The sequence below is a fragment of the Trachemys scripta genome, chromosome 2 (genome assembly GCF_013100865.1).
Source record: "Trachemys scripta elegans isolate TJP31775 chromosome 2, CAS_Tse_1.0, whole genome shotgun sequence".
Taxonomy (NCBI): Eukaryota; Metazoa; Chordata; order Testudines; family Emydidae; genus Trachemys; species Trachemys scripta.
In genome coordinates this window covers 134,823,818-134,838,400 of record NC_048299.1, presented here as the reverse complement: position 1 = coordinate 134,838,400, position 14,583 = coordinate 134,823,818, and the positions used below count along the sequence as shown (strand labels likewise).

General features: G+C 39.5%; 1 protein-coding gene across 2 annotated transcripts in view; it reads left to right on the top strand.

Moving 5' to 3' along the window:
• The window catches only part of CDH18 (cadherin 18), a 904,559-nt gene that overhangs the window by 404,117 nt on the left and 485,859 nt on the right, over positions 1–14,583 (top strand). For both annotated transcript variants that reach the window (XM_034761577.1, XM_034761578.1), the window contains one exon: positions 3,050–3,136. The gene's annotated coding sequence lies outside the window, so the exon portion shown is untranslated. The remainder of the gene's footprint in view (positions 1–3,049; positions 3,137–14,583) is intronic.

Sequence of the window (14,583 nt, the reverse complement as noted above, 5' to 3'; positions counted from 1 at the left end):
AGTCTTGTGATACCAGAGATGCAATGATTTGTGTAATAGCCTCCAAACAAAGCTTTAAAGTGGTCCCTTGTTCGACCCTAGAAAACTTTTAAGAGCTCCCTTCTCACATCGTACCCCTGCTCCCTGTGTTAAGGAGTAATAGACAGATACCAAACTCGTAAAATATTTTGTTTTTCAGCAGCAATGTACTATATAGTAACTTCTAAAGAGTGATCAAAAACATATATTATCCATAAGAGTAACTATACCAACTTAAGGAAAATATTAGCGCCCCAATCTGTGAAATGCATCCAGGCCCATCCTGGCTGGTAAAAGCCAGTGAAGAACAACTATTGCACTAGTAGTAAAAATAGTCAGGGCTTCTTCAGCGAAGCATACCTACTGCAAAACATGATAGTTCAGTCAATTTTCAATCTGGAAGACTTCTCCAACTACTGTCCTGTCTCCAGCCTTCCATTCCTGGGCAAAATAATTGAGAAAGTAGAAACCACTGATCTTCAACAACATGGACATCAGCCAACATTTGGTATTGGATGCCTCACAATCGGTTCAGATCAGGACACAGCAACCTTCTTATGATGATGGACACAGGCAAGATCCCCATGCTCATCGAGCTGGACCTCTCCGCATCCGTTGACACAAAGTATTGCTAACCCACCTACATGACATAACAGGAGTAAATGGTCCAGCATCACAGTGGTTCCAGTCATTCCTCTACAGCAAACCTCAGCGTGGTGATGGGTAACTGTTCCTCATTGCTAAAGACCCTTGCTTGCAGAGTCCCCCAGATATCTGTACTACCCCTCTTTTCTTCAATATCTACATGAGATCACTGGAAGAGACAGACACACATGGGTTCAGCTGCCAGAAGTATGCTGATTACACTCAACTATATATTTCATTCTCTGTGGATGCAGCCACTGTCATTGCTGAAATGTCAGAATGTGTACAAGAAATCAATGCCTGCATGAAAGTAGCTGGCTCAAGTTGAACCCAGACAAGGCCAAAATTATGCTGGTCAGAAAGGGGAATCATTTTCAAGAGCCAGCTAGGATGTTGTCTCCACTTTCCATTGAAGGCGTGCAGTACCCATTCATCAAAGTGGCATGGGCCTCAAGGTCCTGTTTGACTCCTAACTTTGTCCCTTCCTCCTGAACAAGGAACCAGCCACAGTGATCCATACATTTCTCATCTCCAGTCTCGATTACTGTAATTCACTGGATCTGAAACTTAATGTGAAGAAGATACACAAGCTCTAGCTGGTATAGAATATGGCTATGCACCATCTCCCTGACTTAGACTGCTGTGAGCACATCAGATCTGTGCTCTAATCCCTCGTCTGGCTCCTAGTCAGATTCTGATACCAGTTTAAAGCTCTGGTTCTAATTTTCAAAGCAATTAATGCATCAAGCCTTAATTACATTAAAAAGCATATTTCAATTTTTGAACCTCTGTGTCAGCTGTACTCCTCTGGGACAATGCAAATCACTAGGGACTTTGCTATTGCTATTGATTTCATGTGTAAGGTGCTCAGATAGTGCTGTGATGAGCGGCAGTATAAAACCTCTAATATAGACCGATAAAATAGATTTTCTTTTAAGGTGAGAGAAAAAGTTGAGAAATAATTATGTATTGATATACAAATAATCAAATGTGCTCTCCTTTTCTTGCTCCACTCCTCAAAATTGTATCTCTTCCCACAGACATTTCCAACATGATCCCTTTCACAAAACACACATCCCTTTTGAATTTATGAGACTAGGATTCAGTGAAAAAATAGTATGTTTGTGGAAAGTGTCATGAACACGGCCAAAGGGAATATATGTTTTTCATTTGAATGCTTTAAAGGTCTCCACCATTTGTTTCCAGCTGTTAACTATGTTCCACAAAGTGTGGGTATCTTTCAGATGTAGGTCTTCTAATCTTATATTATACCTGCACCATCATTTTTACATTGTCTTTCTTCAAAATAATTTTATTACAGCAGTTACGGCTATATAATGCAAAAACTATGTCAGTTAAAGAAATATTCAGAGGATGACTACAGGGTAAAGAATTAGAATAGAATTTTGGAAACAATGAAGAGAAATAGTGATACTAATGAGAAGAAAAATGACAAGGGGTAGTTGGCTTGTACACGTCTTTTTTTTTCCCCATATATTTAATGAAAGTTTGACATATTTCTATATCAGTAGTGTTTTTGTCTGTTTTAATACTGGTGAGTTTTTCCAATGATCAATTGTTTGATGCTGCCTATTTTCAAATAACATGCCTGAAAGTGATGTGTGTGAGGCATAAATATTGTGGTGCTAGATGGAATGGTTATATTAATATGATACACACTGTGCGGAGTTGTCCCAAGTTTGCATTTTTACTGTGCATTGCTTCTGCCCTGCTCAGAGCCTTCATACATCACTATAATTAGGGATAGATGTGTGTTTAAGATGTGCATAAGGGTTTACACTGCCTTTTAATCATGGGTTATATATAGCAATTAAATCAAAACAAAACCTCCATTTTTTTCAGTCTTCCAAGATAAAGCAAATATTTTGACACTGAAAAATGGCATGAATAATATTTCAATAATCACTCATGTCTGCACCTTACATACCTTTAAAATAGTGTTCCTTGAGTAGACTCCAAATGATTATTTTTTTTATTTTTATTTTTATTTTTTTATTTTTTTTTGCTTTATTCATTTGAAACATCATGGTAAATGATGTAGACATATTTTATTTTAGGGATTCATGAAATCAAAGTTATGTACACATCTGTTGAAAATCTGTTAAAGATTGTGTGATAGGAACATTTTTTGTATAGTTCCCTATTTATATGCTGCCTTGCTGATTGCATTTTAAGAGAGTACCTCCCTGCGCTGATGACATTCAGTTTTCTAATTCACTTTTAATAAGGCAATCCTTTTCTGAGATTTATTTCCTTACGATAATGAAGTAGGATTACTGAGGAATTAACAGCAATGCTATTAACATTTTTTTTCCTTTGGTATAGCCTTTCTGTTTGAAAGTAAGTTGAGATTTATTTTTCCTAGGCCAGTGCAACAAATGCAAGAGCTGAAGACGAAAAGACAGCTGAGAAAATAATTCTCTGGCGAAATTAAGATACCTGTGTGTTTGAGGTATGTTTGCTTTATAAATCATATAAACTATTTTTCAGTCTTTCTGCTTGTGTTTAAAAATAATTGTTACTGTTTTTGAACATTTGTTCTTAATCACATCTTCTAAAGATGTACGTGTTGCTTCACTTTAGGGAAAGCCCAGAAGAATTGGGCATTATTTATTTATTCATTCATTCAATTTTTCCCTTGCATTTGATACTTCTAAGCTACTGGAAATTATTTTGTTTAGAAATCTGTTTCTGTTTTATCTATGTACAATACAACAGCCATACCGAGCTGTCTATGGAGGCTAGATATATCCAGACAAAGACTAGTAACTTGTGATTCTACCCTGTTAATAAACATTGCATTTGCAACTGTTCTCCATGTGCCTGGTTGATGAAATAGGAATTGGAAAATAGGATGGTATTTAAATATTCTGAAAGAAATCATAGACACTTCTCAGACCGTGTCGCAAGGTTAGCTTCAGGATATTAGAGCTGTCTCTACAGTTCATGTTTGTGTTTAGTGATTTTAAGCGAAGCTTCTACCAGTTCAATGTGCAAAAATAGTTTGTAAGTAAATTCCATATAGCTTGATATGAGTTCAGCAGGTGGACAACAGAAGGTAATCAGTAGGTATGCAGGCCAATGGAGGCTGTACTGAGAAAATCCAGGATCTGCTTTGAAGGAATTAAATTAGCATGATTAGCCCTGTCACCCCAGGTTACAGAAGTAGTTCTGATTTTAGTGGGTTTGATTCAGCCTATGTAAATTTCACCTACAGATTTTATAGTGAAGCTACATCTATCCACTTGGTCCTAATGTAAAGGTTCTTATACATATAGCTATCAGTACACTCACAACTCCATTTTACAGCAACAAAAGTAGCTTTAGTCCTGCTCTTACTGCTGTCATTGGTTAGGCTTGAGCTGAGGAATTGCATCACAAATGTCCTAAACTGTTACAAGAGAAACACCTTAAACATGCAGCTGATAGATAGACACACAGCTTCCCAAAGACATTGTAATGCAATGGGAGGTTTTGGGGTCCAGAACAGACAGACTGTTTTCTGTTACTATTTGGAGACATCTAGGACTGGGACCCATCTGTTTTCCCTCCTCCATTGGCAACCCCAGTTTTACCTTCCCTTGAATAGGTCGAGGAGCCAAACATTTTCAGTTATTATTCAGAAACACTGAGTTTTCCCAAATAGCAATTTTCAGGCTGTGCCAAGTGTTATTTCTTCCATCTACACTTGGCTAGGAAGTTGCTATTGTTTTGTTACTGGTGTAAGCATATGGTAGCTGTATTTCCAATTTATTTCCCTGTTCAATTCAAGGTGTTAGCTTTGAGCTCTGAAAGTTTTTTATGATTTCAGTCCAGGCAACCTTAAAAAAACACCTCTTTTCTCATGTTGTTCCCCCAAAGTTGAGATCAGCTGGTGTGGGGCTTGGTAGCAGGGTATTTTTGAGGAAGCTTTTCCAGCTGCAGGATTCATGGCCTCTCTGTAGCCCTGCCCAGGACTTTTGACCCATGATCCTCACCTGTTGCTAAAGCCTTTGCTTGAAGATGTTGGTTGGACAGGTTTGGTGGTCTGTTAGAGGTGAAAATTGTTGAGTTCTTTAAACTGGATTCTGTATAGTATTCCCTAGTTGACATTGGCTCAGTTTTGTTAATTTTTTTTTAATTATTATTTCATTAACATAATACAAATAAATCAAAATAATATCTTATTTCCTAATGTTATCTGTATCTTAGTAGCCTTATTGACCATTCTAGAATTTATAACACAGATACTTCTCTTTCAATGACCTCTCTTTCTTCCTTCTTCGAGGAACCAGCATTTGAAAGCATTATTTTTGTAGTATAAGTGATCAGAGAGAAACCAGAGAATGGAAATAGATGTTACACATTCTCACATTTTTTCTGTGTTGGTTATCATATCCAAACTTCCTATAGGTTTGTTAACAAAGGAACTGACATTATTACTGAACATTTGACAACCATCCAAGTATTTGCTGGTGACTTACTAGAACAATATTTCAGAATGTGTCTGTCCCCAAATCATTGAAACAATCGCCATTAGCTCCTCCTGACTCCCATTGTGCTAAATGCAAGTACCCTTATTTGTCTTCTAGATTGTGTTTTGTGTGTGTGTTCTTATAGTTGAAACTCGTAGTATGAGTATTAAGTTTATATTGCTTTTAGAAGCATAATAAAGAATATTGTTATATTCAACTATTAGAAGATTTAAAAAAAAATAACAATCTCTTTTTGCTTAATATAATAAAGCAGGGCTACACATACATTATTAAACATTGTCTGATTACAAGGATTCAGTTCAAGATGTATTGCTGATTTTATATATTTGCAGCTATTTTTCCCTCTCTGCTTTTCCATGTTTCTTTTCCAGTTTTTGTTAGTTTTTAAAACAGTTACATAATCTGCACTAAATGAACACCACATATAAGGAGACCGAATAAAGCAAGCAGAAAAAAAAATGTTTATACAGGGAAAATATGTATTTGTCTTTTTTGTTTAACTTAATGAGAGAGTGCAATGATGCATTTCTGCCTCCTTATGGTGTTGTTTAATACATATTAATCAGCTGCACTTCAGGTTAATTCAAAAGACTCCAAAATGGTGGTTCCCATTAATAAGTAGATGCTGCTGGCTTCTCCTATGGCCTTGACTAACAATCTTTCCAAAGATAAGAGCATTCCTTGGAGTCTCGTTTTCTAGTGTAGAACTCAGGAGAATAGAGGAGACCAGCTTTGCAACCTGCATCTGGGTCCTTCTTATCTATCTTTCTCTTGCGATTCCATACTGGGCTTCTCAAAAGGGATTTAATATAATTATCATAGAATACCCTTCTGGGTTAATCCTTCCATGGGCCTTCTCTTTCTCACAGTCAGATAACACTATCTTAAAATAAGGAAATACTCACACACCCAACAAATCTGGAAATAGTGTGATAGTTTTTTAATGGTATAAAAACACATCCCATCTAGTGAAACTTGTTAAGGCCATTGAAACAATTCTTGATCCTAATGAACCTAAATGATCGTTCAAATGTTGATTCCAGAAGATCTGTACCAACTGATGCTTTCATGTGCATCTATGTCATCTGATTTTTTGTATTTAGTTTTGACTCAATAAGCGGTGTGTGGTGGTTTTTTTTTTTTTACTTTGGGGGAGATTGTGGGAGTTGAGAAGGTGAGTGAGCATCTTGCAGTGGCTTGAGGTTTCACAAAAATCAGGACAATGGCATGTGATTGACATAGTAAGCAGAAAGACCAGATCTACACTATCATGCTTTGTTACCATCATATTTTTGGCTGCTTGAAGATATTCAGAGGTTTGGAATATCACAGATAGACACAAGGAATATAGATTAATGGACAGGGTGCAAATGAGTCAATGTTACCATGGTGATAGGTACATTAGAAATTTCTAGGAAGTAGATGCGTAATACATGTTATTTATCAAAAGGATATTGCCACCACATATGTGATATATTATAATTTAGCTCACAACTTAACTGTAACACATGTTTATCTTGTTATGGAATTCAACTTTGATGTGGAAATTTCTGGGTTTAAGGCCTCATGTCAGAGTTTTGTCTATATGTGACCCTTTTTGATGAACTCCTAACCATTGTTAGTTTTCAAGTTCTTCTTAAGCACAAACGGTCATCTAGGGATTTTTTTCTCTGCATCCTTCATCACTGATTGTGTAGCCAGCTGTTCTGCTGACCAGTCTAATGTTCTACTGCTGAGTCACTATTTTGCAATGCATTTGTAATCCTTTCGAATTCACCTTTCCCACACCAGTACCCCGCTAAGTTGTTTGACAACCTTTCCTCCTTTTGTGTTTACATGCTTTGCCAGCATCTTCAATTATATCCCCTATATATTGAGACTGCATCCTCTTTATTTGTCTGCACGGTGTCCACCATACTTTTGAGGGCTCTGCAGATAAATAAATTGCTATATAATAGAGTACTTGTCATCCCCTTCTCCCTCCCCATTTCTATTAACTATATTTCTTCATAGTGGAGCTTATACCCATTGCATATGAGTATTTATTCACATACCATTTGTATATTTTGTCCTGTGATGTCAAATGGAAAGTTTATTGCTTTTCTCAATTATATAAACTATTTTGTTTTTGTTTTATATGAATTTCATACTTTTGAAAAGGTGCCGTACTGACTGGTTGTTTAAACACTGCCATCTTCTAGTGTATCTTTTGGACCAATGTAGCATGGGAAGAGGAAATGAAAGCTTTCCTATGCTGTCCTTCATATTCCTCATCTCTCACTTGCAGGGATCAACCCTCCATGTGCAGTCAACCCTTAGCATCTCTGCCAAAATGGGCAACTAGTGTTCAATTGAGTCACTCTCTGGGGTATGGAATCTGTTATTGAGCAATGAAACTGACAAAATAATTTCAAATAGAAAAAAAGAACAGCTATCAGTCAATACCAGACTGTTAATCTCTACTAAGATGGGATGAATTTGAACTGGTGGTCTAGAAGTGAAGGTGTTGGCAGGCAATTTGAAATTATTGTTTTGGATATGAACTGTGTGACTTAGAAAAGAACAGTAGTTTTACACAATTTGAAATTGATTAATTTGTTTACAAATATATACACCTCTACCCCGATATAATGCGACCCGATATAACATGAATTTGGATATAATGCGGTAAAGCAGTGCTCCGGGGGTGGGGGGAGGGTGGGCTGCGCACTCCGGCAGATCAAAACAAGTTCAATAGAATGCAGTTTCACCTATAACGCGGTGAGCTTTTTTGGCTCCCGAGGACAGCGTTATATCGGGGTAGAGGTGAATGTGTTTTACTTCTTTCAAAACAACTGCCACAAAAATTACTGTAGTGGGTTAGTTACATGAAGAAAATGATCATCAAAATAGTGCGTATTTGAGTCATATTTGCATATTGAAATCTCTAAAACGTAAATCTAGAAAAAAATCTGCTAGTATCTGATCAAAAAGATACTTAAAAACAGCATATTCTAAAGGTTGGTTTAGACCAAGAGAGATCTGTACAAAATGCTATCATAGTAGAAACCTGTTTTGCAGTTATTTGTGAGGCCAATTTCCTTTTCAAGGACTGCAGGTTTTTGTTAAGTATTCTTTGCACTTTTTGTCAAATTGATCAAAACAATCTTTCACACAGCCTCTTTTAGAATAGCAACTAAAATCTTTGATTACTAGTAGGATTGCCTTCTCCTATGAGTTTAACACCTATAAATATATATGTGCCATTGAAGCAATAGGACTACATTTATAATGACCTGCATATTAAATGAAATAATGTGATTTAATAGACAAGAAAAGAAAAAAAACTAATTATAATATTTTATTAAAATATGCCTTTATGATTTCTTAACCAACGTTGCAGTGCCGCAATTGCCACAGTACAAAGCAACTGAGATCTATGTCATGATACGTTGGCTTTGGGGAGGGTTTTACTGCAGAGTAACTTCCTTTAACCTTAGTCATGGTGTCATCAGATGCATGTAAAGTATGTATTATGTCTGTTCTAATCAAGGAAAGTCAGTCATTTGATATAATGGAACTTGATTATAATTAGCCATCTCTGGATAGCTAGTGATCCCAGTCTTTGTATTTGCACTGGATCAAATTGTATTTGCATGTATACTCTGGATATCACAGAAGATGCAACAGAGTTCCAAAAATATGGAGTCCCGTTACCGATTATCTGAGCCATTTTGTCCTCACCAAAAATAAATCTTGTCACTTGCATATTATCACTTTTAAAACATATTAATAAAAGGCCTGAGAAATTAGCCTTGATATTATACATTGATGCACATTTTTGACTTTATTTTATACTCTTTAATATTATTTCAAAATAACATGTACTCTTAAGGCACTTAATTCACACAGTGCTTTCCTTTTTCTTTTTCTTCCAAAAAATGCTGTTGGAAGTGCATGTGTCATATTTTTCACTCACTTTGTCTTGTGACCATGGGTGCAGAAAGTTTTATAAAACTGATAATCTTAAGAAAATCTGGCTTTGTTTTGTTGTTGTAGATCGCTAATTTTTCTACTCTTGTTATTGTGTGTACAGGGTTTTCATAAAGCAGCACAGTATAAGTCATTCCAGCAAAATGTGCTAGGGAAAAAATAAAACATCAGAAGAAAAAATAACTAGCGTCCTTATTTGTTATAATGTGAGGAGCTTCTCTTTAGAACATTGTGAAATTCAAGCAAAAACTGTTTTCAAATTAAATTATATGGTGGACTGATAATAATGTACGCCCACATTATGTTCTTTTACCCTGATATAAATATGGAGTAACTCTATTTCTTACAGTGGAGTTACCCTAGATTTACACTGTTTGGCTGAGCATAGCAAGACCCTCTTCTCAACTTAATGGCATTTTTGTCTGTCTGTAGCACAATAATGTTTGAATTCTGCACCAGCTTAAATCCAAAATGTCAGGAAATCTTCTAGACATCAGTGTGCAGATCGTCATTGATTTTGGTGAAACCTGGAAAAACCAGAAGGGGAAATGGGGGACACACAGAGCCCCTTACATCTGGCTAGTACACCTATTAGTTTTAACCAGGTTTGTAATGTTCTGTAGATCAAAGAACTGGTTGATGAAAGCCATTGACATTTTCCAGCATAACAATAACACCCCAGCTCAGCCCATCATTCTAACAGAGTTCAAAATATTGATATCCTGAGTGATTTATCTCCCAATCTGAAAGAAAATAAATAATTCAATGATTTACACAAGGTTATATATTTGCATGTGTCCCTGACATAGAGGAGAGTGGAAGGGTGGCACACCAGGAGCTTTTAGAGGAGGGATGGAGGGATGCAAGGAGGCCCTATGTGTGTATAATGAGTTCAGCCTAAAGAAGCAATGAAGTTTGTGACTCTCTAGACGTGAAGGGAGGGATAGCTCAGTGGTTTGAGCATTGGCCTGCTAAATCCAGGGTTGTGAGTTTAATCCTTGAGGGGGCCGCTTAGGGATCTGGGGCAAAATCAGTACTTGGTCCTGCTAGTGAAGTCATGGGGCTGGACTCGATGACCTTTCGGGGTCCCTTCCAGTTCTATGAGAGAGAGAGAGAGAGGTAAGGGTAGGCTAAGATGGGAGCAGTCCCAAAAGAAATGGGGTACACGCACAGTTCCTGGCATGTGATGGAGAGGAGAATGGAGGGGAGCACAAAGAGGTGTGGCATTGGGGAGAAAGAGGAGAATGGGGGACCCTAGTAGGGCAGTATCATTGGAGGCCCTGAGATTCCCTGGCATGGGGGAGAATGAGGGACCATGGTATGATGGAAAGAAGAAATAGGGGACATGAACTGGGGGATTGTAAGGGCACACAAAATGCCTGGTATGGGTGAAGAGGTGGGGTGGAGTTGCTGGGCCTCCCTGGAAAACAGAGGGGGGTGGGAGGCACACAGGGATGGGGTGGGGCAGAATTGAGGGATACAAGTAGCCCCTGATGCTTTCTGTGAACATTGCCTGAAGAAGCAAATAAGTTAGCGACCCACTAGGATAACTTGATCTTTATAAAACAGCAGCTACAGGCTGCGTATGTGAAGTGGTGTATCACACTTGTGCGGGAAACTTCATAACCTCCAAATGACCTTTAGCTAACCTTTATTATACAGTATATGGTCCAGATGAGTTGCCATGCCAGGCAGCTGAATGAGACTGATAGAACACTAAACTGTCAACAAACATTTGACTTAGGAGAGCCTATCCATTTCTTGAACTTCAGGACTTTCTGAATTATTTTACCTTGCTGGGATGTTATTAGTCCAAAACAGATTTGAATTTACAAGATAGAACACATATGAAACACACAAGAACAGGTTTAGAAAGCTGAAAATTTGTGCTTTGTAGACTTCATCCTCAAAACGTGACTTGCTGGATCTGGGTTGTTCTTAAAATATAAGAGAAAAAGTTTAAAAAAAGAGTAACTCTCCCTCTCTCAACAATTTTGTTTTAGCTATATTTGGTGGTGGATTGGGGTGGGGGTGCTGGGGTTGTGTAATTTGGCTTGATGGAAGGAGAGACAGGGATGCTGAGATGTCCTGTCTTTTGGATAGAGAACTAGAATGCCAATGGGTTGTAGTCATGATGAATCGAGGTGAGAGCAGTATGCGAGGGCTTTCCCTTCACCCTCTCCCCTGGTTTTTGTCATGCAAACAGAAAGCAGAAGACCAGAAGTCTGAAGTACAGGCAATGCAATGTTTATTGGTGTTAGTTCCAAGCAAGCATATTCATTGCTCTATATGCCAGCAGTGTCTATTTCCCAGGATTCCATTCCCAGCTCTGACACCACAGAGCGTTTACCCCATCTCAGCTCTGATGCCACCGAGCCTTGCCTGTGTCCCTGTTTTCCCTCCTCATTCCCATTTCCCCTTTCTTAGCAGGCCCAAATATACCTGAAATGCACACCCTCGGTCCCACCCCTTACAACTTATGGTCATGTTCCATTTTGGGGGGTCATGAGTCTAGGGTCTTTGTCCCACCTCTTTTGTATCCCATGGGATGGGTGGGGAGTGAGGCTGTGCTATGGTCAGGGACAGGCTTTTCTTTGGTCTTTTAGTGTTTTATAACTTCCCCCAAATCCCTCTTTGCCCCTCCCAACTGGTTGCTTGACCTTGCCTTGAGATAGGTGTTGAGGCAATCTTAAAGTGTTCACTCCAGTAACACTTTAACTGCTCTTATCTGTTCCCATTATGCTAGGGTTACCATATTTCAACAATCAAAAAAGAGGAGGTGGGAGCCCCGCCCTGACCCTCCCACTTTCCGCCCCCTGACTGCCCCCTCCTGAGACCCCCCCCATCCTAACTGCCCCCCTCGGACCCTACCCGTCCCCTGACTGCCCAAAACCTTATTCACACCCCCGCCCCAACACGACAGCCCCCCCCAGAACTCCTGACCCATCCAACCCTCCTCCTGCTCCCTGTCTCTTGACTGCCCTCTCCAGAACCCCCCTGCTCCTTCTCTGACCCCCTGGTCCCCTTACCTTGCTGCTCAGAACAGCATGTCGGGCTCCACGTAGAGCCCGACACACTGCCACTCTCCCCCACGGAGCGCATAGCCCGGTTCCCGCCCTCACAGAGTGCTGCTGAGCGGTGCGCTGGGCAGCAGGGGAGGGGGAGCAGGGGGAGGAGCTCCAGACTGCTGGAGGCCCGATGCGAATGGCCGGCGATTTGCGAATGCAGGGTGGGGGGGAGAGAGAGGAGGGGAGTGACCTGAAGCTGCAGGGGAGAGGAGCGGGGAAGTGGAGGAGGGAGCCCCGCGCGAGTGGCTCGATCCGGCTGGCTGCCCTGTCAGCTGTGCCGCGCTCTGCATGGGGGCGTGGGAGAAATCCGGACATTTACAAATTCCCCCCCGGATGGTATTTTTAAACTTAAAAAGCCGGACATGTCCGGGAGAATCCGGACGAATGGTAACCCTACATTATGCTAACAAACCCATCTGGCCAGGCAGAAGCAACGCACACTATGTTTTTGTTCTTTGTTCACACATATTAGTATAAGATGTAAGAGTATCGAAAGGTCAAACCCAAAATTATATCTCAGGGTGACAAACGAGCCTATATACTAACAAGCAAATGATATCTGCAGTTAAGAGTGCAGTGAGGAGCCAGGTTAGACTTGGTGGTGACATCTGGTGCTTCTGATGTTGAGGTAGGGAAAGGGCCCAGAATGAATTTAAAGCAGTGCAGCAGAACAGATGTGACAGATGCTGGGTCAAAAGGGGTGTGTGCCCATATGCTGATTTGGGGTGAGATCCTAGGGGATTTCTGTAACATGGAAGAAGTTGGAAGCTGTTTGAAACTCATTGCTTGTGAACGAGAAAATGGTGGAGGGGAGATTTGTCATGTTCTTGCCATTCGTAACTTCAGGTGAGAGGAATTCTTTGATATTTACCTGCAGTAAATTACACTGTACTGTGGTTGATGAGATCTATGTCTTCATCACAAATGGATGTATTTGTTCTGTAGTATTGCCTGGTTCTGATGTATCCAAAAATTCTTCTTGTATTGTCTTTGGTGAGGGTGGGTGTTCATGGGAGAACCTTTTGCCGAGGTAAAGGTTACCTTATTTGACATCGCTCACATTTCATGTGCACAATTAGTTGTTAAGGGCCAAAATCTGAGCTGATTTACACCTTACAGCCAGGATGTATGAGGTAAAAGTGACAATAAGAATGGTCATACTGAGCCAGACCGATGGTCCATCTGGCCCAGTATCCTGTCTTTCAACAGTGGCCAATGCCAGATGCTTCCGAGGGAATGAACAGAACAGGTCATCATCAAATGTTACATCGCCCATCACCCATTGCCAGCTTTTGGCAAACAGAGGCTAAGGACACTTCAGAGCATGGTTTTGCAAGTCAAGGCAGAACAGGGACTTAAAAATACATATATTTATTTCGAAGGCTATTCTATTTTAATAAATATGTCTGTTTACATTTTATATGGTGTATATTGAGTATTGTAAATATAGTCTAACTTAAATTAACTAAGGGGAGTTGAAACTGCATTCCGATGTCATTTTGCACAGTCTCTCAGTAGACACATCTATTTTGCATTCCTCTGATCATTATAACTGAGTTTTAATGTAGTACATGTATATTATCATGCGCCTGTTCTGTTAATTTTCAACCTGTTTCTGTTGAAAGGTCTTAGTGTCAGGCTTATTGTTGGAGCTATTAAGGATGTCCTACCAAATCCTACTACTTAGATACTTCTCCTGACAGAATGAAAACCAGATACATAGCTTTGATTTAGAAACACTAAGAATAGGCTTAATCCAAGCCTGAAAGCTATAATCCAAAGTGATACAGAAGACATAATGAACAAAATGAACAGCTTACTGGCACCTGATCTGACAGGAGAAGACCCAGGAATAGACACAAAGCATATTTCAAAGACTTTAAATTAAAACAAGTGACTGCACCCATCCAGTTGTTAAGGCTGTAACCATCAGAATTTTATATCCCAGAGTGCCTTTTTTTCATTGTTCATCTTTGAGGTTTTGCTAAACCTTAATTCTATGTTAATCTAGGGGCTCAATGATTGAGCTGCTGAAAGTAACAAATCTCATGAGTTGTTTCTGTAGCTTGCTTCAAGTGGAGGGAGAATGAACAGAAATTACCTATAACAAAACAGTGATTGTTCACAAAATAGTTTCTTGTAATTGTGTGCTCTTTCATGAGCAATATGTTGGTCTAGAAGTTGTTGATATCGTGGGGGGGGGGGGGGAGAGAAACAGTGGATCCGAGCAACCCTTAACAGATCAGTCTGGAGAGCATTACATAGAATCCTACCTGCTGCCAAGGCTCAAATTTTGTTCAGAATGAGCGAGAAGATTGCTGCTTCCCGAAAGTTCCAGCCATACAGCAGTTTAGAGGGGTAATAGTAAGATAGGCTCCACATTT